Source organism: Lissotriton helveticus, chromosome 12 (genome assembly GCF_964261635.1).
Source record: "Lissotriton helveticus chromosome 12, aLisHel1.1, whole genome shotgun sequence".
Lineage (NCBI taxonomy): Eukaryota > Metazoa > Chordata > Amphibia > Caudata > Salamandridae > Lissotriton > Lissotriton helveticus.
The window spans coordinates 365,968-389,448 of record NC_136073.1 but is presented as its reverse complement, the minus strand read 5'-3'; the positions used below and the strand labels follow the sequence as shown (position 1 = coordinate 389,448).

Genomic DNA, 23,481 nt, shown 5'->3' with positions numbered 1-23,481 from the left:
ACTCTGCTTCTCTTCTGGTTTATTCCTTTCTTCACAAGGAATTACATGCCGCAGGCTCACTAGTGAATCTTTCTGCAAAATACAAACTCACTTAATATTGTGCACCTACTTTCTCTGACCTTTCCCTATTCAGTCTTTACCTCAACTTACTTAATGAACCTTCTGTGTTTTTCTTTTTCTGAACTCTGTGTTGCCTGTTTGTCTGTGTTCTAGTGGAATTTTCTGGTACGCTAGAATGAGATAATCCTACTATTAGCATTTACCTTCACTGTCTTCTACTCCTGTACTAAACGAATAGCTTTTATATATATATATATATATATATATATATATATATAGATATATATATATATATATATATATAACTCACTTAATGCTGTCTTCTAAATAGGTTTTATTCTTTGGGTCCGTGTTGTCCTCTTTATTTGTTCTCCTTAGTGTTTCATTTAAAAGAAGATTCTCTGGTGCTAGGGCTGCTACTGAATCATATAAACCTGTCCTAACGACTTCATCACAACAATAGCTATCCTTAAATCACTTAGCTCTTCTTCTCTCGTCTTTTTGTTTCAGCTGGGCTCTCAAATACGCCGGCTTCTAAAATCTCCGTGTGAAGACAACCCCACGTGACGTCTCATCAACCGCCACTAGAGGTCTCTGCTGTGCCGACTGACTGGAACGGCACTGTTCCAAAACACTGATTCAACGAAGCGGGGACGGGGGCTCAGGGAAAGGAAATGCCGACTCAAATAACGGCACGTTTGTTAGTAAAGGGAAGGGAAGGGGGACGAATACCAAGTTCGGTAATGCCGACTGACTGGAACGGCAAGTTCTTTGAGGGGTTGGAATGAGAAGCGGAACGGGAAGAAAAAGGGGAGGAAAAGAGGGAAATTCTATCTAACTAACACTAAGGGGGAATAAATACAAGGATAGGATAAACTTCTAAGGCAAACTCTGGGTCTCTCAGGCTCTGGACTGAAAACGCTCTTCCTCGGGCTAAGACTCTGGTGAAGTGCGCAGTTCCCCGTACTCGCGCGCCTCACCAGCATTTTATAATTACTGTGGGGAAAGACTAGACCGCTGACCTAGCAGGGCGTCAGTGGCCATTCGTAGATTCCATTGGTGAACTAACTGAGTCCACAGATTTCCCTGAAAACACTTCTGTTTACTGTTTCTGCCAGACCACGCTATCAACCCGATCTGAAAACTTGGGGTTCTGACACTATTATATTTTTCTTATATACACGTCAGTGGCTTTCGAGCCGGGCAGGGTGGGGTGGCGGAGTAGAGAGAGGAGTGGTTTTCACTCCTGAAGTGACGAGGACTGTTTTGCCGGCCCTCTAATGCCTCCCCGAGCAGTCCTGCACACTTTGCATGTCCTGCATTACACAGCCTGGTGAGGAACATGCAAACCCTCCCAGTCCCCGTCCGAGCGCCGATCCACGGTGCTCAGACCAATCACAACTCTGCATTACAACATTGTGGTTGGCTATGGGGAGGCTGGGAGGGCGGGTGCTTCCTGCTGCTGGCCGGGAGTGCAGGAAGATGTCGGAGGGACTGAGGATGAAGGAGAGGCGGCAGCTGTTTCAGGTAAGTGTTTTTTCTTTACTTTTTTTAAACCAACCCTGTAGCTACCGCTACTGTATTCAGATGGCGCCCACGACCGGAGGGTGTCCCGAAGGTACGGCTGAGTCAAGCACAGGATTACCTGCCTCACTACACCAAGGTACACCTGCCTCACTACACCGAAGTACGGCTGAGTGAAGCAACCGATCACCTGCTTAGCTACACTGAGGTATCGCTGAGGTTAGCACCCGATCATCTGCCTCACTACACTGAGGTACAGCTGATGCAAGAACCCTATCACCTGCCTCACTACAACAAGGTACGGCTGAGGCAAGCACAGGATCACCTGCCTCACTACACCGAGGTACAGCTGATGCAAGCACCCTATCACCTGCCTCTCTACAACGAGGTACGGCTGATGCAAGCACCCTATCACCTGCCTCACTACACCGAGGTACGGCCAAGGCAAGCACCTGATCATCTGCCTCACTACACCGAGGTACGACTGAGGCAAGCACCTGATCACCTGCCTCACTACACCGAGGTACGGCCGAGGCAAGCACAGGATCACCTGCCTCACTACACCAAGGTACGGCCGAGATAAGCAAAGGATCATCTGCCTCACTACACCGAGGTACGGCTGAGGCAAGCACCCGATCACCTGCCTCACTACACCAAGGTACAGCTGAGGCAAGCACCCGATCACCTGCTTCACTACACTGAGGTATGGCTACGGTTAGCACCCGATCACCTGCCTCACTACACTGAGGTACAGCTGCGGCAAGCACCCTATCACCTGCCTCACTACAACGAGGTATGGCTGAGGCAAGCACAGGATCACCTGCCTCACTACACCGATGTACGGCTGAGGCAAGGACCCGGTATGCTGAGGCAAGCATGCGATCACCTGACAGACTACACCGAGGTACGGCTGAGGTTAGCACCCGATCACCTACCTCACTACACTGAGGTACGACAGAGGCTAGCATAGGATCACCTGCCTCACTACACTGAGGTACGACTGAGGCTAGCACTGGATCACCAGCCTCACTACACCGAGGTACGGCCATGGCAAGCACCCGATCATCTGCCTCTCTACACTGAGGTACTGGTGTGCGCCACACACCGCAGGCAGCCGCCGAGCAAAGCGGGTACAACCCCCACGGAACCAGTACTGAGCAGGAACCGAAGAGAAGTGCACGAGGCCACGGACCGAGCGCCCGTCAGCCCCCCCCCAGCTCCGAGCCGCTGCGGTGCGCTGCCGCCTCAGCCCTTCACACACACCGACTTCCCTATCCCATTGAATAACATCTATCCATTTTTTTTTGCAGATTTATATAGTGGGAACTCGACCTGAAGGTATTGGAGCGCTTTACATGAGCACCAGTTGCATTCCACAAGGACACATTCATTTTTAGGCCATGCAGAGGACCTTTTGGAATCAATACGATTCCAGCATGCACGCGGGGAGACAGACAAGACAAAAGATGTGCACGCGGGGATTGGCCCCTTTACTGGCGGCTTGATACACTGGGAACTTCTTTTATCGCCGCCAGTAAAGGCCCTCCCCGTGTGTACATCTTCTGTCCTCCCTTTAAAGAGCCGTTCACGTCCCATGACGGCCCGTAAAAGGCAGCAGCGTGTTTATTTTTGCATCGCACTTTCAATTAAAGTGAAAGCACAATGCCAATATAAACTAGCGGCTGCCTTTGTGCAATGTCGAGAGCTTGTTTACATTTCATCAAAATAGATCCCAAGCAATCAATCAATCAATCAGAGTACTGGTAGAGCGCGCTACTTACCCGTGAGGGTCTCAAGGCGCTGAGGGGAGGGGGGGGTCCTGTTACCGCTTGAAGAGCCAGGTCTTTTGGAGTCTTCTGAAGGCGAGTAGGTCTTGAGTCTGCCGTATGTGGGTAGGGAGGGTGTTCCAGGTCTTGGTGACGAGGTAGGAGAAGGATCTGCGGATGCTGGGGACAAAGGCGAGGCTGGCGGAGCTGGTGGGTGGGGGTGTAGAAGCTGAGTCTGCTGTTAAGGTAGGCTGGTCCTGCGTTGTGGAGTGCTTTGTGTGCATGGGTGAGGAGCTTGAAGGTAATCCTCTTGTCGACGGGGAGCCAGTGTAGGGCTCTCAGGTGGGGGGTGATGTGGCTGCGGCGGGAGACGTTGACGATCAGTCGGGCAGAGGAGTTTTGGATGCGTTGTAGTCGTCGTAGGTGTTTGGCTGGGATTCCTGCGTAGAGTGCATTGCCGTAGTCCAGTCTTCTGCTGACAAGGGCCTGTGTCACCGTTCTTCTTGTTTTGATCGGGATCCACTTGTAGATCCTGCGGAGCATGCGGAGGGTGTTGTAGCAGGAGGACGAGACGGCGTTGACCTGCTTAGCCATGGAGAGGGAGGAGTCGAGGATGAATCCTAGGTTGTGTGCATGGTCGGTGGGTGTTGGTGCTGTTCCCAGTGTGGTCGGCCACCAGGAGTCGTCCCAGGCTGAGGGGGTGTGTCCGAGGATGAGTCCCTCCGTCTTGTCCGAGTTCAGCTTCAGACGGTAGCTCCTCAGCCAGTCAGCGACTGCCTTCATTCCCTCGTGGAGGTTAGTTTTGGCGGTGTGTGGGTCCTTGGTGAGGGAGAGGATGAGCTGGGTGTCGGCGTAGGAGATGATGTTGAGGTCGTGATGGCTGGCCACTTGTGCGAGGGGGGCCATGTAGATGTTGAACAGCGTTGGGCTGAGGGTGAGCCCTGGGGGACGCCGCAGATGATGTTGGTGGCTTCGGATCGGAAGGGTGGGAGGCGGGTGCTCTGGGTTTTGCCGGAAAGGAAGGACGTGCTCCAGTCAAGGGCCTTCTCTTGGATTCTGGCTTCTCGGAGGCATGTCTTTAGAGTGCGATGGCAGACCGTGTCGAAGGTGGCCGACAGGTCCAGGAGGACGAGGGCTGATGTTTCGCCGTTGTCTAGTTGGCGCCTGATGTCTTCTGTGGCGGCGATGAGAGCTGTCTGGGTGATGTGGTTACGTCTGAATCTGGACTGGGACGGGTCCAAGATGTTGCTGTCTTCCAGGTGGCAGGCCGGTTGCCTGTTGACGATTTTCTCGATGACCTTTGCTGGGAGCGGGAGAAGGGAGATGGGTCGGAAGTTCTTGAGGTCCTTGGAGTCCGCGTTGGGCTTCTTGAGGAGGACGTTGATTTCGGCATGCTTCCAGCTCTCCAAGAATGTCACTGTTTCAAAGGAGATGTTGATGACCTTCCATAGTTGGGGTGCGATGGCTGCATCTGCTTTGTTGAATACGTGGTGTGGGCACGGGTCTGACGGAGATCCTGAGTGGATGGAGTTCATGACCTTGCGTGTCTCGTTGACGTTGGACCAGGAGGTCTGGAGGATGGTGCTGGTGGTGTTCACATGGGAGGTGGAGTCTGGCGTAGTCAGGGCGGTTGTGGTGTTGAAGCTGCCGTGGGTGTTGGTGATCTTGCCGTGGAAGAAGATGGCTAGTGAGTCGCACAGTTCTTGTGAGGGCGGGATGTCGTTGGCGCTGGGGTTGGAGAGTTCCTTTACGAAGCTGAAGAGTTCTTTGCTGTCGTGTGCATTGTTGTTCAAGCGGTCTTTGAAGGAGGATCTCTTGGCTAATCTGATGAGGTGGTGGTGTATGCGGGGGGCGTCCTTGTAGGCTGCGTGGCTGTCCGGTGTGCGTTCGTGGAGCCATTTTTTCTCCAGTTTCCGGCATGCGCGTTTGGAGGTCTGGAGCTCGTCGGTGAACCAGGTGGCTCTCTTGCTGGCATGGCTGTTGGAGTGTTTGTTGAGCGGGCGAGGGTGTTGGCGCAGTCATCGATCAACTGTCTGAGGTTGCAGGCTGTGGCGTCTGGGTTGGTGGGGTCGGTGGGTGGGTTCTGGGTGAGGGTGGTGATCAGCTGGTCTTCGGTGAATTTGCTCCAGCAGCAGCGAGGCTACTGTTGGGTGCGGTGGTGCGTGGTTGGTTTCTTGAAGGTGAAATGGATGCAGCGGTGGTGATCCAGTGGAGTTCGGTGGTGTGGTCGAAGGCGACGTGGGTGCCTGTGGAGTAGATGCGGTCTAGCGTGTGGCCGGCGGCGTGGGTGGGTGTGGTGACGAGTTGTTTGAGGCTGAGGTTGGTGAGGTTGTCGATCAGGGTGGCGGAGTTGGCGTTGTTGTTGTTCTCGAGGTGGAAGTTCAGGTCCCCGAGGAGGATGTAGTCCGTGGAGGCGAGTGCGTGGGTGCTGGTGAGGTCGGCGATGGAGTCGCTGAACTGAGCCCGGGGTCCTGGGGTCTGTAGATGAGTGTTCCTCTGAGGGTGGTGTTGGGGTCGGTGTGGATCCGGAAGTGCAGGTGTTCGGTGGTGTTGAGGGTGTCGTCTGCGTGGGTGGCGACCTTGAGGGTGGACTTGTGGACGATGGCTATTCCTTCTCCGTTTCCGTTGGCGCGATCCCTGCTCTGGACCTTGTAGCCATCCGGGATGGCTATGGTGATGTCTGGCACCGAGGAGTCGTTCCACCAGGTCTCGGTCAAGGAAGGCCACGTCTGGGGCGGAGGTGTCGAGCAGATCCCAGAGCTCGATGGCGTGTTTGTGTGCGGAGCGGGTGTTGAGGAGTATGCAGCGGAGGTGGTTGGGTCCAGTCCTTGGAGGTTTGTTGGTTCTGTCGCAGGTGAAGCTGCAGGTGCAGGAGGAGAAGGGTCCGTGGGTCAGTTTCGGGGTGGCCTGGAAGCAGGTGTGGTTTCGACCGGTCTTGAGTGTGTGGAGGCTGCTGGCGTCGTAGTGGAGTCTGGTGTTGTGGCGTTCGCGGGGTCCGGGGGTTTTGGCGGTGGGCGTAGTCCAGGCACGGACGGGCGGAGACGGGCTTGCCTTAGGTGCGCCATCGGCGGAGAGTGAGCAGTGGGCACGGGGTGCGAGGAAGAATAGCGCAGAGGGGTGGGCAGCAAAGAGATCTGGGGTACAGGGCACAAGAGCAGGTGAAGCTGCAGCAGAGGGGGGGGGAAGCGACCTACCTGGAAGAGAATAACTGTTCCTGCACTGTTAATTACAACTGTGAGTCGCATCAGGTTAAAAGGAAAGAAGGTCTCCTGCACAGTGACGATTCGTTTGAGTCATTTGCATTTTGTTTAAGGTGTGTGCATTATATTCTACATGTAGTCACCTCTACCTGAAAGTCTAGTAACATAGTCACAAAATATTTTTTTTTTTAGTTAAGCATCTTACTCCGCCCTCACACTCACTCACCCACGTGTGCTCAGGATCCCAATTTCCATACTTGTTTATGTTATTTGAAAGCTGCCTAGGGTGAGAGGGTGGCTAAGGTAACTGGCCCTATGACAGCAGGCATAACATGGTTTGGTTTCCGGCGGCACCCCAAAGCCTTCAGGGACCCCCAAAGGCTACGGGGGGCATTCAACCCAGGACTAATGGGGGTCGGGGGCGTCAATTTACGTTATGCCCTCGGACTGTTGCTGGAGTAGCACAATTTGGGGACGAGGGAGCTCTATGCATTCATTCCTTTTGTACAAAAATCCAATGCCCAAGCAGGGAGTGTGTCCATTTTGGAACAGTTCCATTAACCAGGGATATTTTGAGTTACCAATAAGGATTCCCTTTCGCACTGTATAGGATTCCTACCAATAAGCGCGCTTTGTGTTGCCCACTCACCTCATTTTTATCCAGGACTGCCGCGCCCGTCGAAGCTCGAACCCACAAAAGAAGCAGAGAGAAGGCTGCAGTGATGAACAATAGTCTGTAGGGTGCCATACTGGCCAGTCCAACTCTCTCTTTTTTCCTAGACAAACGTCATAAAAAAAAATCTTGATCCCTTTAATTGGTAAAAAAACCCAAAAAAACAGAAAAAGCAACTTGTCTACGCGTATCTACGCGCAGATTTCCACTCTGTAAAAACAATAAAATAAAATAAAACCATGCTCGAGAAGAAAGAAAACTCAAGTTCCTCTTCAGAGCTGCAAGTCGATTTCTGTAAAAATTGCTAATTTTAATTTTGAGTTGGTCAGCACAGGCAGCATTTTGGTTTCCCATCATGCACAGCGAAAGCCTCTCGTATCAATCCTTCGGTTACCGTCACTTTAACGGGGGAAGGCAGGATCTGGGGTTGGCACCTGCCTGGGAGCTGTGTTGTCTTCAAAAGCATGTGAGGGGGGTAGGGGTGTTACGTTGTTCTGTGAATTAAGTGCATAGAGCAATGACTTCAAAATATGAATAGATCTGCAAGGAAGCATCCCAGCTCTTCAGATCTGTGTAACCTTTAGGTCACGGTGTCTAGTTTACTAAAAATTCTCAATAACAGTGTCTTAAATGGCTAGGTACTGAAGGGTACCCAGTGCGTGCACTTATATAGATTGAAAGGTAGAGTACTAGCACTTTTTAGTACCTGCACCTGGGGCTTTAAGCGGGCCGGGTCCGGCAGGTCTAAAAATGCTCGGCCTGAGCAGGAATGCACCCCATAGCAGCTGGCAAGGGTCCCATGCCAAGTGTGACACAAGAGCCGTGTCTGGCCATGTACAAGCTGGGCCCCGGCACTGGGCGCCTTGCTTCAGAGGCCTAGATTGATTCTGAGACAGCAGGCTGATTAATTCAGGAATCGTGCTCACACAACGGCGGATCATATACGGCCGCCCTCAGCATTGATTTCCACAGTGCCTCCTTGCAGACGTGGGATCACTTTGACTTGGCGAACCGGATACCCATTAGACTGCTTCCAACTGATTCATGGGAACTTCCAATAACTAATGGCCTTTCCCGACACACGGAACTAAGCACGCCCCAATTCAGACAACCGAGTCCTGATGACGATCCAAACTAAGATGGATCGAAACGCCGTCGACCTAACAGCCTAACTAACAGGCGTACTCCTCTTTCGTGGCTCAACCCTCAATTTAAGAAAAACTTTGTATATTGTGATATCACGTTATCACTTGCCTTGGAGCCACACACTGTAAATTACTTGCACTCTGTCACAGTGTGCCGTCCTTGCTGTTCACTTCTTCACTTGCGTCGCCACCTTCACCATAATCACCTTGAGCACCAAGTTTTATATGGTTGTCACTAATTCATTTATGCAGGGCTGCTTCTAACTGTATATGTTCCGATCATGAACCTATGTCGTAATATAAAGATGAGTAACTATCTTTCTTCAAATTAATGAGTTTTCTCCTTCTTTCCTTGTGAGCAATGTTGTATGCATGCATAATTAATTGCCTACACATCCTTACCTATCAGGACATTGTTCCTTAATGCACCTTGCTTCAGAGGGGCGCACTGAGCTTTTAGAGAAAATCGTTTGCAAGATGTCACTGGATTGTTGACTTCACTACCTGGCTGGACCTTTAACATGCTTCTGGGTCACAGCTAAATTGCATCATGCCTCAGCTTGCATTAAAACTTTCCTGTTGCGCTATCTGTCCTCGTTTACTTTGCTCCCTCCCATTATCCATGTTCACTTCTGCTCTTTTCTTTTAGAGCTGCTGCCCTGGGGCAGTGACACAGATGTCCCTCGGAGACAGAGGCGTGGTTTCATCTTCAGAACCTGTCTCTCTTTATCTACCTCTTTACCTCTCTCTACTACTCATTCTCTACTACTCACTCTCTACTACTCTCTCTACTACTCACTCTCTACTACTTTCTCTCTCTACTATTCCATCTCTACTACTCACTCTCTACTACTCTCTCTCTCTACTACTCTCTACTACTATCTACTCACTCTCTACTACTCTCTACGCCATAGCTTTCCAAACTTTTCATGTTGGTGACACACTTTCTAGACATGCATCATTTCGCGACACGGTAAAGCAGTGTAGGAAGCGAGCCCGAGCCACCAAAGGGAGTTGGGGGGGGGGGGGTCTCAAAGTACAGATGTTACAGGTGAGGTACAGTCTAGTAAGGACTAAATCAGGTTTCCCTTTTAGTCTTCTTTTTTCTAAAGCTAATATTTCAGGTAAAAAGCACCAGCCTCCAAGATCAGCACAGACTCCTAGCTGTCCCTCTTACTCTTTTTTTGTTTCCATATATTTTATTTGCATTTTATAAACGAGAACCAAAAGTCTTATACAGAAACGTTTAACAAGTCCTGCAGTAAATGTAAACGGCCAGAAAAAATGGCCAGAAGAAATAGCAGAGATTGTTGAAATGAGACCAACCAGCATACCTACTGGTAATGCCCAAGACAAGCACGTGTGACGCCACAGTCAGACAGAGCAGGAGAATACAAAAGGTGGAGGAGCCACAGGTCTGTGGACTTTGCAAACTGGACTCGGGCTGCAGAGAAAGCTCTGGGAATTGTTTAATGACAGCCCTGTAGGTATTTAAACGTCCCGCATTAGCATTTCTAAAGACGAAAAACATGTCTTTAGAAATGCATTTGGAAGCGCACCAGCATCACCATCAGCCGCACTTCAGAGGCTCTACTGAAGTATTTACTGAATGCAGTGGAATCCTTTGTAGTGTGCGCTGATTGTAGAGGGACCCATGATCGCAATCTGAAGCCTTGGCAGCTATGCATCATCACGCGACACACCCACACATGGCAGGCAACACTGTACTGTGTCCCGACACATGGTTTGGAAAGCTCTGCTCTACTCTCTACTGTTCACTCCCTACTACTCTCTATTACGCTCTACTACTACTCTCTACTACTCACCTCTACTACTCACTCTGTGCCTCTCTACCTATTTCTCTCTACATGCACACATATACACACACACACATATATATATATATATATATATATATATATATATATATATATATGCATTTATATATATATGTATACATATATACATGTATAAACATGTATATATCTGTATATCTATATAAATACATGCATACATATACATACACATATATGTACATATATACATGTTATGTACATGAAAGTTTGAAAAATCACTAATACAAGCAAAGCTAAAAATATCCCCTTATTACAGACAAAATTGCTTTAACTTAAACGAGGGCGAGATTTATTGCATTTTCAATGCTTTCTTTTTTGTTATCATGGGGAGATTGAGATTTGCCCAGAATCACGGGACCTGGAGTCAACCCCGAGGCTCGAACCCTGATTTCCCTGATCAAAGTCGGCAGTCTGGCATCAGACCATATCGTCACGCTCTGTCGCTGTAAAGCGTGGCTTTCCATTGGGTGACGTTCCAGTCTGTCTTACGCACTCCCGCCTCTCGACAAAGCCTGGGTCTCAGAAGCTGTCAGCGCGAGTCTCTCTTTCTCCCCGCCTCCCGGCAAAGGGTCGCGTTCGATTGGTTTATTCTTGCACTCGTCATCCCAAACCCCGCCTCTGCTTACCTGCGCTGGCTCGCGCCGCTGTCAGCTGTGCGCGCTCGCGCTACCGTCCGTCACGTGACGCGCCAGTGACGCTGGGTGCTCCGCTGCTCTGCCGTTGGTGCGCGCTCCCGGCTCGTGCCCGCCGGCTGGCACAGGTGCGCGCTCCCGACGCAGGCCCGCGAGACCCGGGGAGAGCCGAGCCGGTGAGGAGGGGGCCCGGGGAGGGGCACGAGGCGCTACAGGGGGGAGGGGCCCCCAGGTGATACCACCCCTCACCCCAAGGGGGGGATATCAGAGGTGACCCCCAGAGCTGAGGTCTGACTGGACGGGGGGGGGGGGGCGTCTTGGCGCTAGGGGGGGGCTAGGGTGTCGGAGGGGGGGGGCTTGGACTGTCAGGAGTGTGTGTGTGTGTGTGTGGGTGTGGGTGGGGGGGTGTTCAGGTTGGTGGAGCCTTGAATGATGGGCTTGGGGGGGGGGGGGTCACACTCCTCTGCTCCCGGGGGGGCCACAGCAGGTGCGGGGGGGGGGGGGGTCAGGTCTGATCACATGTGGGACGGACCCATGAGAGGGGTGGTGACAGGCCCTGAGCTTCATATCTGGGACGAGGAGTCACGGGGGGGGCTCAACCCCCCCACCGAGGCCAATGAACTCCCCTTAGAGAGGGGGCAGGGGGTCCATCCTGTGATACCACGCCCCTCACCCTGGTGAAGGGGGGGTCATGCTGGTAACACTGGCTGGTAGGGTCACTGTGGGGCGGGTGTGCTTGGCATGGCACTGCCCATGTCAGTGGCACTAGCAGCAGTAGTGTGCCAAGGGATGAGCGTGGAGCTGAGCCCTCATGTGTGACAGGGGTCGGGGTCGGATCTGTCTCTTAGTGCCCTCTGATGCTTATGCTGGTAGGGTCACTGTGGGGAGGGCTGTGCTTGGCATGGCACTGCCCATGTCAGTGGCACTAGCAGCAGTAGTGTGCCAAGGGATGAGCGTGGAGCTGAGCCCTCATGTGTGACAGGGGTCGGGGTCGGATCTGTCTCTTAGTGCCCTCTGATGCTTATGCTGGTAGGGTCACTGTGTGGAGGGCTGTGCTTGGCATTGCACTGCCCATGTGAGTGGCACTAGCAGCAGTAGTGTGCCAAGGGATGGCCGAGGAGCTGAGCCCTCATGTGTGACAGGGGTCGGGGTTGGATCTGTCTCCTCAGTGCCCTCTGATGCTTATGCTGGTAGGGTGACTGTGGGGAGGGCTGTGCTTGGCATTGCACTGCCCATGTGAGTGGCACTAGCAGCAGTAGTGTGCCAAGGGATGGCCGTGGAGCTGGGGCCCTCATGTGTGACAGGGGTCGGGGTTGGATCTGTGTCCTCCGTGCCCTCTGATGCTTATGCTGGTAGGGTCACTGTGGGGAGGGCTGTGCTTGGCATGGCACTGCCCTTGTGAGTGGCACTAGCAGCAGTAGTGTGCCAAGGGATGGCCGAGGAGCTGGGCCCTCATGTGTAACAGGGGTCGGGGTTGGATCTGTCTCCTCAGTGCCCTCTGATGCTTATGCTGGTAGGGTCACTGTGGGGAGGGCTGTGCTTGGCATGGCACTGCCCTTGTGAGTGGCACTAGCAGCAGTAGTGTGCCAAGGGATGGCCGTGGAGCTGGGGCCCTCATGTGTAACAGGGGTCGGGGTTGGATCTGTCCCCTCAGTGCCCTCTGATGCTTATGCTGGTAGGGTCACTGTGGGGAGGGCTGTGCTTTGCATGGCACTGCCCATGTGAGTGGCACTAGCAGCAGTAGTGTGCCAAGGGATGGCCGAGGAGTTGGGGCCCTCATGTGTGACAGGGGTCGGAGTTGGATCTGTCTCTTAGTGCCCTCTGATGCTTATGCTGGTAGGGTCACTGTGGGGAGGGCTGTGCTTGGCATGGCACTGCCCTTGTGAGTGGCACTAGCAGCAGTAGTGTGCCAAGGGATGGCTGAGGAGCTGAGGCCCTCATGTGTGACAGGGGTCGGGGTTGGATCTGTCTCCTCAGTGCCCTCTGATGCTTATGCTGGTAGGGTGACTGTTGGGAGAGCTATGCTTGGCATGGCACTGCCCATGTGAGTGGCACTAGCAGCAGTAGTGTGCCAAGGGATGGCCGAGGAGCTGGGGCCCTCATGTGTGACAGGGGTCGGGGTTGGATCTGTCTCCTCAGTGCCCTCTGATGCTTATGCTGGTAGGGTCACTGTGTGGAGGGCTGTGCTTGGCATTGCACTGCCCATGTGAGTGGCACTAGCAGCAGTAGTGTGCCAAGGGATGGCCGTGGAGCTGGGGCCCTCATGTGTGACAGGGGTCGGGGTTGGATCTGTGTCCTCCGTGCCCTCTGATGCTTATGCTGGTAGGGTCACTGTGGGGAGGGCTGTGCTTGGCATGGCACTGCCCATGTGAGTGGCACTAGCAGCAGTAGTGTGCCAAGGGATGGCCGTGGAGCTGGACCCTCATGTGTGACAGGGGTCGGGTTGGATCTGTCCCCTCAGTGCCCTCTGATGCTTATGCTGGTAGGGTCACTGTTGGGAGAGCTATGCTTGGCATGGCACTGCTCATGTGAGTGGCACTAGCAGCAGTAGTGTGCCAAGGGATGGCCGTGGAGCTGGGGCCCTCATGTGTGACAGGGGTCGGGGTTGGATCTGTGTCCTCCGTGCCCTCTGATGCTTATGCTGGTAGGGTCACTGTGTGGAGGGCTGTGTTTGGCATGGCACTGCCCATGTGAGTGGCACTAGCAGCAGTAGTGTGCCAAGGGATGGCCAAGGAGCTGAGCCCTCATGTGTGACAGGGGTCGGGGTCGGATCTGTCTCTTAGTGCCCTCTGATGCTTATGCTGGTAGGGTCACTGTGTGGAGGGCTGTGTTTGGCATGGCACTGCCCATGTGAGTGGCACTAGCAGCAGTAGTGTGCCAAGGGATGGCCAAGGAGCTGAGCCCACATGTGTGACAGGGGTCGGGGTCGGATCTGTCTCCTCAGTGCCCTCTGATGCTTATGCTGGTAGGGTCACTGTGGGGAGGGCTGTGCTTGGTATGGCACTGCCCATGTGAGTGGCACTAGCAGCAGTAGTGTGCCAAGGGATGGCCGTGGAGCTTGGGGGCTCTCATGTGTGACAGGGGTCGGGTTGGATCTGTCTCCTCAGTGTCCTCTGATGCTTATGCTGGTAGTGTCACTGTGGGGAGGGCTGTGCTTGGCATGGCACTGCCCATGTGAGTGGCACTAGCAGCAGTAGTGTGCCAAGGGATGGCCGAGGAGCTGAGGCCCTCATGCGTGACAGGGGTCGGGGTTGGATCTGTCTCTTAGTGCCCTCTGATGCTTATGCTGGTAGGGTCACTGTGGGGAGGGCGGTTCTTGGCATGGCGTTGCCCATGTGAGTGGCACTAGCAGCAGTAGTGTGCCAAGGGATGGCCGTGGAGCTGGGGCCCTCGTGTGTGACAGTGTTCGGGTTGGATCTGTCTCTTGGTGCCCTCTGATGCTTATGCTGGTAGGGTCACTGTGGGGAGGGCTGTGCTTGGCATGGCACTGCCCAGGTGAGTGGCACTAGCAGCAGTAGAGTGCCAAGGGATGACCGAGGAGCTGAGGACCCTCATGTGTGACAGGAGTCGGGGTTGGATCTGTCTCTTAGTGCCATCTGATGCTTATGCTGGTAGGGTCACTGTGGGGAGGGCTGTGCTTGGCATGGCACTGCCCAGGTGAGTGGCACTAGCAGCAGTAGAGTGCCAAGGGATGGCCGTGGAGCTGGGCCCTCATGTGTGACAGGGGTCGGGGTCGGATCTGTCTCTTAGTGCCCTCTGATGCTTATGCTGGTAGGGTCACTGTGGGGAGGGCTGTGCTTGGCATGGCACTGCCCATGTGAGTGGCACTAGCAGCAGTAGTGTGCCAAGGGATGGCCGAGGAGCTGGGCCCTCATGTGTGACAGGGGTCGGGGTTGGATCTGTCTCTCAGTGCCCTCTGATGCTTATGCTGGTAGGGTCACTGTGTTGAGGGGGTCACTGTGGGGAGGGCTGTGCTTGGCATGGCACTGCCCATGTGAGTGGCACTAGCAGCAGTAGTGTGCCAAGGGATGGCAGAGGAGCTGGGGGCTCTCAAGTGTGACAGGGGTCGGGGTTAGATCTGTCTCTTAGTGCCCTCTGATGCTTATGCTGGTAGCGTCACTGTGGGGAGGGTTGTGCTTGGCATGGCACTGCCCATGTGAGTGGCACTAGCAGCAGTAGTGTGCCAAGGGATGGCCGTGGAGCTGGGGCCCTCATGTGTGACAGGGGTCGGGGTTAGATCTGTCTCTTAGTGCCCTCTGATGCTTATGCTGGTAGAGTCACTGTGTGGAGGGCTGTGCTTGGCATGGCGCTGCCCATGTGAGTGGTACTAGCAGCAGTAGTGTGCCAAGAGATGGCCGTGGAGCTGGGGGCCTCATGTGTGACAGGGGTCGGGGTCGGATCCGTCTCCTCAGTGCCCTCTGATGCTTATGCTGGTAGGGTCACTGTGGGGAGGGTTGTGCTTGGCATTGCACTGCCCATGTGAGTGGCACTAGCAGCAGTAGTGTGCCAAGGGATGGCCGTGGAGCTGAGGCCCTCATGTGTGACAGGGGTCGGGGTTCGATCTGTCTCCTCAGTGCCCTCTGATGCTTATGCTGGTAAGGTCACTGTGGGGAGGGCTTTGCTTGGCATGGCACTGCCCATGTGAGTGGCACTAGCAGCAGTAGTGTGCCAAGGGATGGCCGAGGAGCTGAGCCCTCATGTGTGACAGGGCTCGGGGTTGGATCTCTCTCCGCAGTGCCCTCTGATGCTTATGCTGGTAGGGTCACTGTGGGGAGGGCTGTGCTTGGCATGGCACTGCCCATGCGAGTGGCACTAGCAGCAGTAGTGTGCCAAGGGATGGCCGAGGAGCTGAGGCCCTCATGTGTGACAGGGCTCGGGGTTGGATCTCTCTCCTCAGTGCCCTCTGATGCTTATGCTGGTAGGGTCACTGTGGGGAGGGCTGTGCTTGGCATGGCACTGCCCATGTGAGTGGCACTAGCAGCAGTAGTGTGCCAAGGGATGGCCGTGGAGCTGAGGCCCTCATGTGTGACAGGGGTCGGGGTCGGATCTGTCTCTTAGTGCCCTCTGATGCTTATGCTGGTAAGGTCACTCTGTGGAGGGCTGTGCTTGGCATGGCACTGCCCATGTGAGTGGCACTAGCAGCAGTAGTGTGCCAAGGGATGGCCGAGGAGCTGAGGCCCTCATGTGTGACAGGGCTCGTGGTTGGATCTCTCTCCTCAGTGCCCTCTGATGCTTATGCTGGTAGGGTCACTGTGGGGAGGGCTGTGCTTGGCATGGCACTGCCCATGTGAGTGGCACTAGCAGCAGTAGTGTGCCAAGGGATGGCCGAGGAGCTGAGCCCTCATGTGTGACAGGGGTCGGGGTCGGATCCGTCTCCTTAGTGCCCTCTGATGCTTATTCTGGTAGGGTCCCTGTGGGGAGGGCTGTGCTTGGCATTGCACTGCCCATGTGAGTGGCACTAGCAGCAGTAGTGTGCCAAGGGATGGCGGAGGAGCTGGGGCCCTCATGTGTGACAGGGGTCGGGGTTGGATCTGTCTCTTAGTGCCCTCTGATGCTTATGCTGGTAGGGTCACTGTGGGGAGGGCTGTGCTTGGCATGGCACTGCCCATGTGAGTGGCACTAGCAGCAGTAGTGTGCCAAGGGATGGCCGAGGAGCGGAGGCCCTCATGTGTGACAGGGGTCGGGGTTCGATCTGTCTCCTCAGTGCCCTCTGATTCTTATGCTGGTAGGGTCACTGTGGAGAGGGGTGTGCTTGGCATGGCGCTGCCCATGTGAGTGGCACTAGCAGCAGTAGTGTGCCAAGGGATGGCCGAGGAGCTGGGGCCCTCATGTGTTACAGAGGTCGGGGTTGGATCTGTCTCCTCAGTGCCCTCTGATGCTTATGCTGGTAGGGTCACTGTGGGGAGGGCTGTGCTTGGCATTGCACTGCCCATGTGAGTGGCACTAGCAGCAGTAGTGTGCCAAGGGATGGCCGTGGAGCTGGGGCCCTCATGTGTGACAGGGGTCGGGGTTGGATCTGTCTCTTAGTGCCCTCTGATGCTTATGCTGGTAGGGTCACTGTGTGGAGGGCTGTGCTTGGCATGGCACTGCCCTTGTGAGTGGCACTAGCAGCAGTAGTGTGCCAAGGGATGGCCGAGGAGCTGAGGCCCTCATGTGTGACAGGGGTCGGGGTTCGATCTGTCTCCTCAGTGCCCTCTGATTCTTATGCTGGTAGGGTCACTGTGGAGAGGGGTGTGCTTGGCATGGCGCTGCCCATGTGAGTGGCACTAGCAGCAGTAGTGTGCCAAGGGATGGCCGAGGAGCTGGGGCCCTCATGTGTTACAGAGGTCGGGGTTGGATCTGTCTCCTCAGTGCCCTCTGATGCTTATGCTGGTAGGGTCACTGTGGGGAGGGCTGTGCTTGGCAAGGCACTGCCCATGTGAGTGGCACTAGCAGCAGTAGTGTGCCAAGGGATGGCCGAGGAGCTGAGCCCTCATGTGTGACAGGGGTCGGGGTTGGATCTGTCCCCTCAGTGCCCTCTGATGCTTATGCTGGTAGGGTCACTGTGGGGAGGGCTGTGGTTGGCATTGCACTGCCCATGTGAGTGGCACTAGCAGCAGTAGTGTGCCAAGGGATGGCCGAGGAGCTGAGGCCCTCATGTGTGACAGGGGTCGGGGTTGGATCTGTCTCCTCAGTGCCCTCTGATGCTTATGCTGGTAGGGTCACTGTGGGGAGGGCTGTGCTTGGCATGGCACTGCCCATGTGAGTGGCACTAGCAGCAGTAGTGTGCCAAGGGATGGCCGAGGAGCTGAGCCCTCATGTGTGACAGGGGTCGGGGTTGGATCTGTCCCCTCAGTGCCCTCTGATGCTTATGCTGGTAGGGTCACTGTGGGGAGGGCTGTGCTTGGCATGGCACTGCCCATGTGAGTGGCACTAGCAACAGTAGTGTGCCAAGGGATGGCCGAGGAGCTGAGCCCTCATGTGTGACAGGGGTCGGGGTTGGATCTGTCTCTTAGTGCCCTCTGATGCTTATGCTGGTAGGGTCACTGTGGGGAGGGCTGTGCTTGGCATTGCACTGCCCATGTGAGTGGCACTAGCAGCAGTAGTGTGCCAAGGGATGGCCGTGGAGCTGAGGCCCTCATGTGTGACAGGGGTCGGGGTCGGATCTGTCTCTTAGTGCCCTCTGATGCTTATGCTGGTAGGGTGACTGTGGGGAGGGCTGTGCTTGGCATGGCACTGCCCTTGTGAGTGGCACTAGCAGCAGTAGTGTGCCAAGGGATGGCCGAAGAGCTGAGGCCCTCATGTGTGACAGGGGTCGGGGTTGGATCTGTCTCTTAGTGCCCTCTGATGCTTATGCTGGTAGGGCGACTGTGGGGAGGGCTGTGCTTGGCATGGCACTGCCCTTGTGAGTGGCACTAGCAGCAGTAGTGTGCCAAGGGATGAGCGTGGAGCTGGAGCCCTCATGTGTGACAGGGGTCGGGGTTGCATCTGTCCCCTCAGTGCCCTCTGATGCTTATGCTGGTAGGGTCACTGTGGGGAGGGCTGTGCTTGGCATGGCACTGCCCATGTGAGTGGCACTAGCAACAGTAGTGCGCCAAGGGATGGCCGAGGAGCTGAGCCCTCATGTGTGACAGGGGTCGGGGTTGGATCTGTCTCTTAGTGCCCTCTGATGCTTATGCTGGTAGGGTCACTGTGGGGAGGGCTGTGCTTGGCATTGCACTGCCCATGTGAGTGGCACTAGCAGCAGTAGTGTGCCAAGGGATGGCCGTGGAGCTGAGGCCCTCATGTGTGACAGGGGTCGGGGTCGGATCTGTCTCTTAGTGCCCTCTGATGCTTATGCTGGTAGGGTGACTGTGGGGAGGGCTGTGCTTGGCATGGCACTGCCCTTGTGAGTGGCACTAGCAGCAGTAGTGTGCCAAGGGATGGCCGAAGAGCTGAGGCCCTCATGTGTGACAGGGGTCGGGGTTGGATCTGTCTCTTAGTGCCCTCTGATGCTTATGCTGGTAGGGTGACTGTGGGGAGGGCTGTGCTTGGCATGGCACTGCCCTTGTGAGTGGCACTAGCAGCAGTAGTGTGCCAAGGGATGAGCGTGGAGCTGGAGCCCTCATGTGTGACAGGGGTCGGGGTTGGATCTGTCCCCTCAGTGCCCTCTGATGCTTATGCTGGTAGGGTCACTGTGGGGAGGGCTGTGCTTGGCATGGCACTGCCCATGTGAGTGGCACTAGCAGCAGTAGTGTGCCAAGGGATGGCCGAGGAGCTGGGGCCCTCATGTGTGACAGCGGTCGGGGTTGGTTCTGTCTCTTAGTGCCCTCTGATGCTTATGCTGGTAGGGTCACTGTGGGGAGGGCTGTGCTTGGCATGGCACTGCCCTTGTGAGTGGCACTAGCAGCAGTAGTGTGCCAAGGGATGAGCGTGGAGCTGGAGCCCTCATGTGTGACAGGGGTCGGGGTTGGATCTGTCTCCTCAGTGCCCTCTGATACTTATGCTGGTAGGGTCACTGTGGGGATGGCTGTGCTTGGCATGGCACTGCCCATGTGAGTGGCACTAGCAGCAGTAGTGTGCCAAGGGATGGCCGAGGAGCTGAGGCCCTCATGTGTGACAGGGGTCGGGGTTCGATCTGTCTCCTCAGTGCCCTCTGATGCTTATGCTGGTAGGGTCACTGTGGAGAGGGGTGTGCTTGGCATGGCACTGCCCATGTGAGTGGCACTAGCAGCAGTAGTGTGCCAAGGGATGGCCGATGAGCTGGGGCCCTCATGTGTTACAGAGGTCGGGGTTGGATCTGTCTCTTCAGTGCCCTCTGATGCTTATGCTGGTAGGGTCACTGTGGGGAGGGTTGTGCTTGGCATGGCACTGCCCATGTGAGTGGCACTAGCAGCAGTAGTGTGCCAAGGGATGGCCGTGGAGCTGGGCCCTCATGTGTGACAGGGGTCGGGGTCGGATCTGTCTCTTAGTGCCCTCTGATGCTTATGCTGGTAGGGTGACTGTGGGGAGGGCTGTGCTTGGCATTGCACTGCCCATGTGAGTGGCACTAGCAGCAGTAGTGTGCCAAGTGATGGCCATGGAGTTGGGGGCCCTCATGTGTGACAGGGTTCGGGTTGGATCTGTCTCTTGGTGCCCTCTGATGCTTATGCTGGTAGGGTCACTGTGGGGAGGGCTGTGCTTGGCATGGCAATGCCCATGCGAGTGGCACTAGCAGTAGTAGTGTGCCAAGGGATGGCCGAGGAGCTGGGCCCTCATGTGTGACAGGGATCGGGTTGGATCTGTCTCCTCAGTGTCCTCTGATGCTTATGCTGGTAGGGTCACTGTGGGGAGGGCTGTGCTTGGCATGGCACTGCCCATGTGAGTGGCACTAGCAGCAGTAGTGTGCCAAGGGATGGCCGTGGAGCTGAGGCCCTCATGTGTGACAGGGGTCGGGGTTGGATCCGTCTCTTAGTTCCCTCTGATGCTTATGCTGGTAGGGTCACTGTGGGGAGGGCTGTGCTTGGCATGGCACTGCCCATGTCAGTGGCACTACCAGCAGTAGAGTGCCAAGGGATGGCCGAGGAGCTGGGGCCCTCATGTGTGACAGGGGTCGGGGTTGGATCGGTCTCCTCAGTGCCCTCTGATGCTTATGCTGGTAGGGTCACTGTGGGAGGGCTGTGCTTGGCATGGCACTGCCCATGTGAGTGGCACTAGCAGCAGTAGTGTGCCAAGGGATGGCCGAGGAGCTGGGCCCTCATGTGTGACAGGGGTCGGGGTTGGATCTGTCTCTTAGTGCCCTCTGATGCTTATGCTGGTAGGGTCACTGTGGGGAGGGCTGTGCTTGGCATGGCACTGCCCATGTGAGTGGCACTAGCAGCAGTAGTGTGCCAAGGGATGGCCGAGGAGCTGGGCCCTCATGTGTGACAGGGGTCGGGTTGGATCTGTCACTGTGGGGAGGGCTATGCTTGGCATTGCACTGCCCATGTGAGTGGCACTAGCAGCAGTAGTGTGCCAAGGGATGGCCGAGGAGCTGGGCCCTCATGTGTTACAGGGGTTGGATCTGTCTTTTTGTGCCCTCAGATGCTTATGCTGGTAGGGTCACTGTGGAGAGGGGTGTGCTTGGCATGGCACTGCCCATGTGAGTGGCACTAGAAGCAGTAGTGTGCCAAGGGATGGCCGAGGAGCTGGGGGCCTCATGTGTGACAGGGTTCGGATCTGTCTCCTCAGTGCCCTCTGATGCTTATGCTGGTAGGGTCACTGTGGGAAGGGCTTTGCTTGGCATGGCACTGCCCATGTGAGTGGCACTAGCAGCAGTAGTGTGCCAAGGGATGGCCGAGGAGCTGAGCCCTCATGTGTGACAGGGGTCGGGGATGGATCTGTCTCCTCAGTGCCCTCTGATACTTATGCTGGTAGGATCACTGTGGGGAGGGCTGTGCTTGGCATGGCACTGCCCATGTGAGTGGCACTGTTAGAAATGGGATCCCTGGTTGGCCGAGGCTTGTGCCAAGGCCAGGCAGACATCACCACTTCCAGTTAGGGTAGGGAAGTCACCCGCCAAGACAACCCCTGCTCACCCCCTTGGTAGCTTGGCACGAGCAGTCAGGCCTATCTCGGAGGTCATGTGTAAAGCATTTGCGCACGCACCCCCAGCAACAACCTTCCGGGCCCCCCACAAAAGGACTCCACACCAGATATATATGAAAATAGCTTTTGTATTGAAGAACACACTTAGACAGGACAACGCAACTTACAAGGTGCCAGGGGCACGGGCAGGGTTTACAAGGGACTATAGACAGGGCAGTGCCATGGGGCCACTGCCAGGGATATGCACATGATGGAACTGGCATTAGAACACATAACCACTGGGAGCTTCCTAGAACTAGCACTAGAACCCATTACACCCAGGAGCTTCATGGAACTAGCGGTAGAACTCACTCTAACCAGGATTACATACACGGGACATCGGATACTCAGGGGGGAAGGAAGGACAAGGTACATAGCACAACAGAGGTTTCATCAGAAGGCAACCCATAATAACTCTCAGAATCACATTAACATTAATCGATACTTCCAACAGGCAATGTCACGATGTTCAGGGCAGGCTGCCGGTAGCCAACAATAAACCTAAACGGGGCAGCTGCCCACGAAGTGCTGGGCAGCTGTAGATGATGAGGGCAGTACGTTGGAGCCTCGCAGGCTCGAAAGGGGCAAGGGACATGCGGTGGAGCCTCCTCGGGGCTCTGGACGCGGGGACATAGTGGAGCCTCTCGGGGCTCATGGGTTAAAGGAACACGTTGGAGCCTCTCGGGGCTCGGGACACAGGGCCACGTGGGAGCCTCTCGGGGCTCGGGACACAGGGCCACGTGGGAGCCTCTCGGCTCTGAGGAAAAAGGCGCCAAACGGTGGAGCCTCTCGGGCTCGGGGGTGGAGACACAGATGGAGCCTCTCGGGGCTCAGGGGTAAAATACGGATGGAGCCTCTCGGGCCCAGGTCAAAGGGGCCACCGGTGGAGCCCCTCGGGGCTCAGGTCAAAGGGGCCACCGGTGGAGCCTCTCGGGGCTCAGGTCACAATGGGGGCAGGCGGGGTCCCCCTCGGGGGACCCGGCATCACTGGGGGCCCCACGGGCATCACTGGGGGCCCCACGGGCCTTGGAGCGCCACCGAAGGATCTTTGGAGGGGAGGGGCGGCACCGGCCACGTGCCCCGACGCCCCGCCTCTCCCTCCTGCATCACTCACCGGCTGTTGGATGCGCCGGTCTCTCCTCGCACTCCGGGGCTCCCTCTCGCTCCTGGGGGCCCCGGGGGGGAAGCGGCAGTCGTCTTGGGGGGACGCAGGGGCGCGGAGTAGGCTCCCGCCGCTCCCTGCATGCTCGGCTCTCTGTCTCTCTCCTCCACAGCTCCCCGGGCCACCGGCCAATCAGAGCGCGGCCCGGGAGGACGTCATCAGTACAGCCCGGGCCGGCAGCCAATCAGAGCGCGGCCCGGGGGAAGCCTCACGAGGGTCCCGGGCTGCGGCGGTGAACACGGGGGAAATAACGAGGAGTGGGCTCCCTCGATAAAGATAGCGAGGGCGGGGGCAAGCGAGGTAGGCACTCGCTGGGGGCTCGGGCCCCCTCACACGAACGGGCAAATGCCGGGTGGGCACCGGCTGGAAGAGTAGAGCGCTCTCAGCGCTAGGAGCATAAAGGCAGCGCCTCAAGGCGCTAGGACAGCAAGGAAGCGCTCCCAAGCGCGGGAAGCATGAATGAAGTGCCCCACGGCGCTAGGACAGCCAGAAACTGGGAATAAAGCGCCTCCAGGCGCTAGGGTAGCAGAAATCAGCAGAGTCTTGGTAGGGTCCAGGACAGCAGTAGGTCAGGGGCAGGGCTCAGGGAGGCAAGCCTTTCCCCTGAGCCCAAGCAGCAGCATGCCCCTGGCAGGAGTCAGTCAGGACAAGCAGGAAAGAGAGAGAGAAGAGGGCACACCCTTCTTTTATACATGAGATCCCTTTGTCTAAAAAGGGGCAGGCAGGATGAGAACCAGCTAGAACTGGTTACAAGGAATTTCCTGTTACTGGCCAGGCTAGGACACCAGACGCACCCCAGGTGGGTGGAGCCAGCATTGTGGGGGAAAGCCCAGACCCATACAGGACCCAGGCACAGCCCCTCCCTCACATCAGCATGTTAATCTCTCCATTCCCAACCGG

General features: G+C 55.9%; 1 protein-coding gene across 2 annotated transcripts in view; it reads left to right on the top strand.

Annotated features, from left to right (window-relative positions):
- Positions 1 to 10,878: 10,878 nt before the first annotated feature.
- The window catches only part of GNG7 (G protein subunit gamma 7), a 76,391-nt gene continuing 63,788 nt past the window's right edge, over positions 10,879 to 23,481 (top strand). For both annotated transcript variants that reach the window (XM_078670387.1, XM_078670386.1), the window contains exon 1: positions 10,879 to 11,032. The gene's annotated coding sequence lies outside the window, so the exon portion shown is untranslated. The remainder of the gene's footprint in view (positions 11,033 to 23,481) is intronic.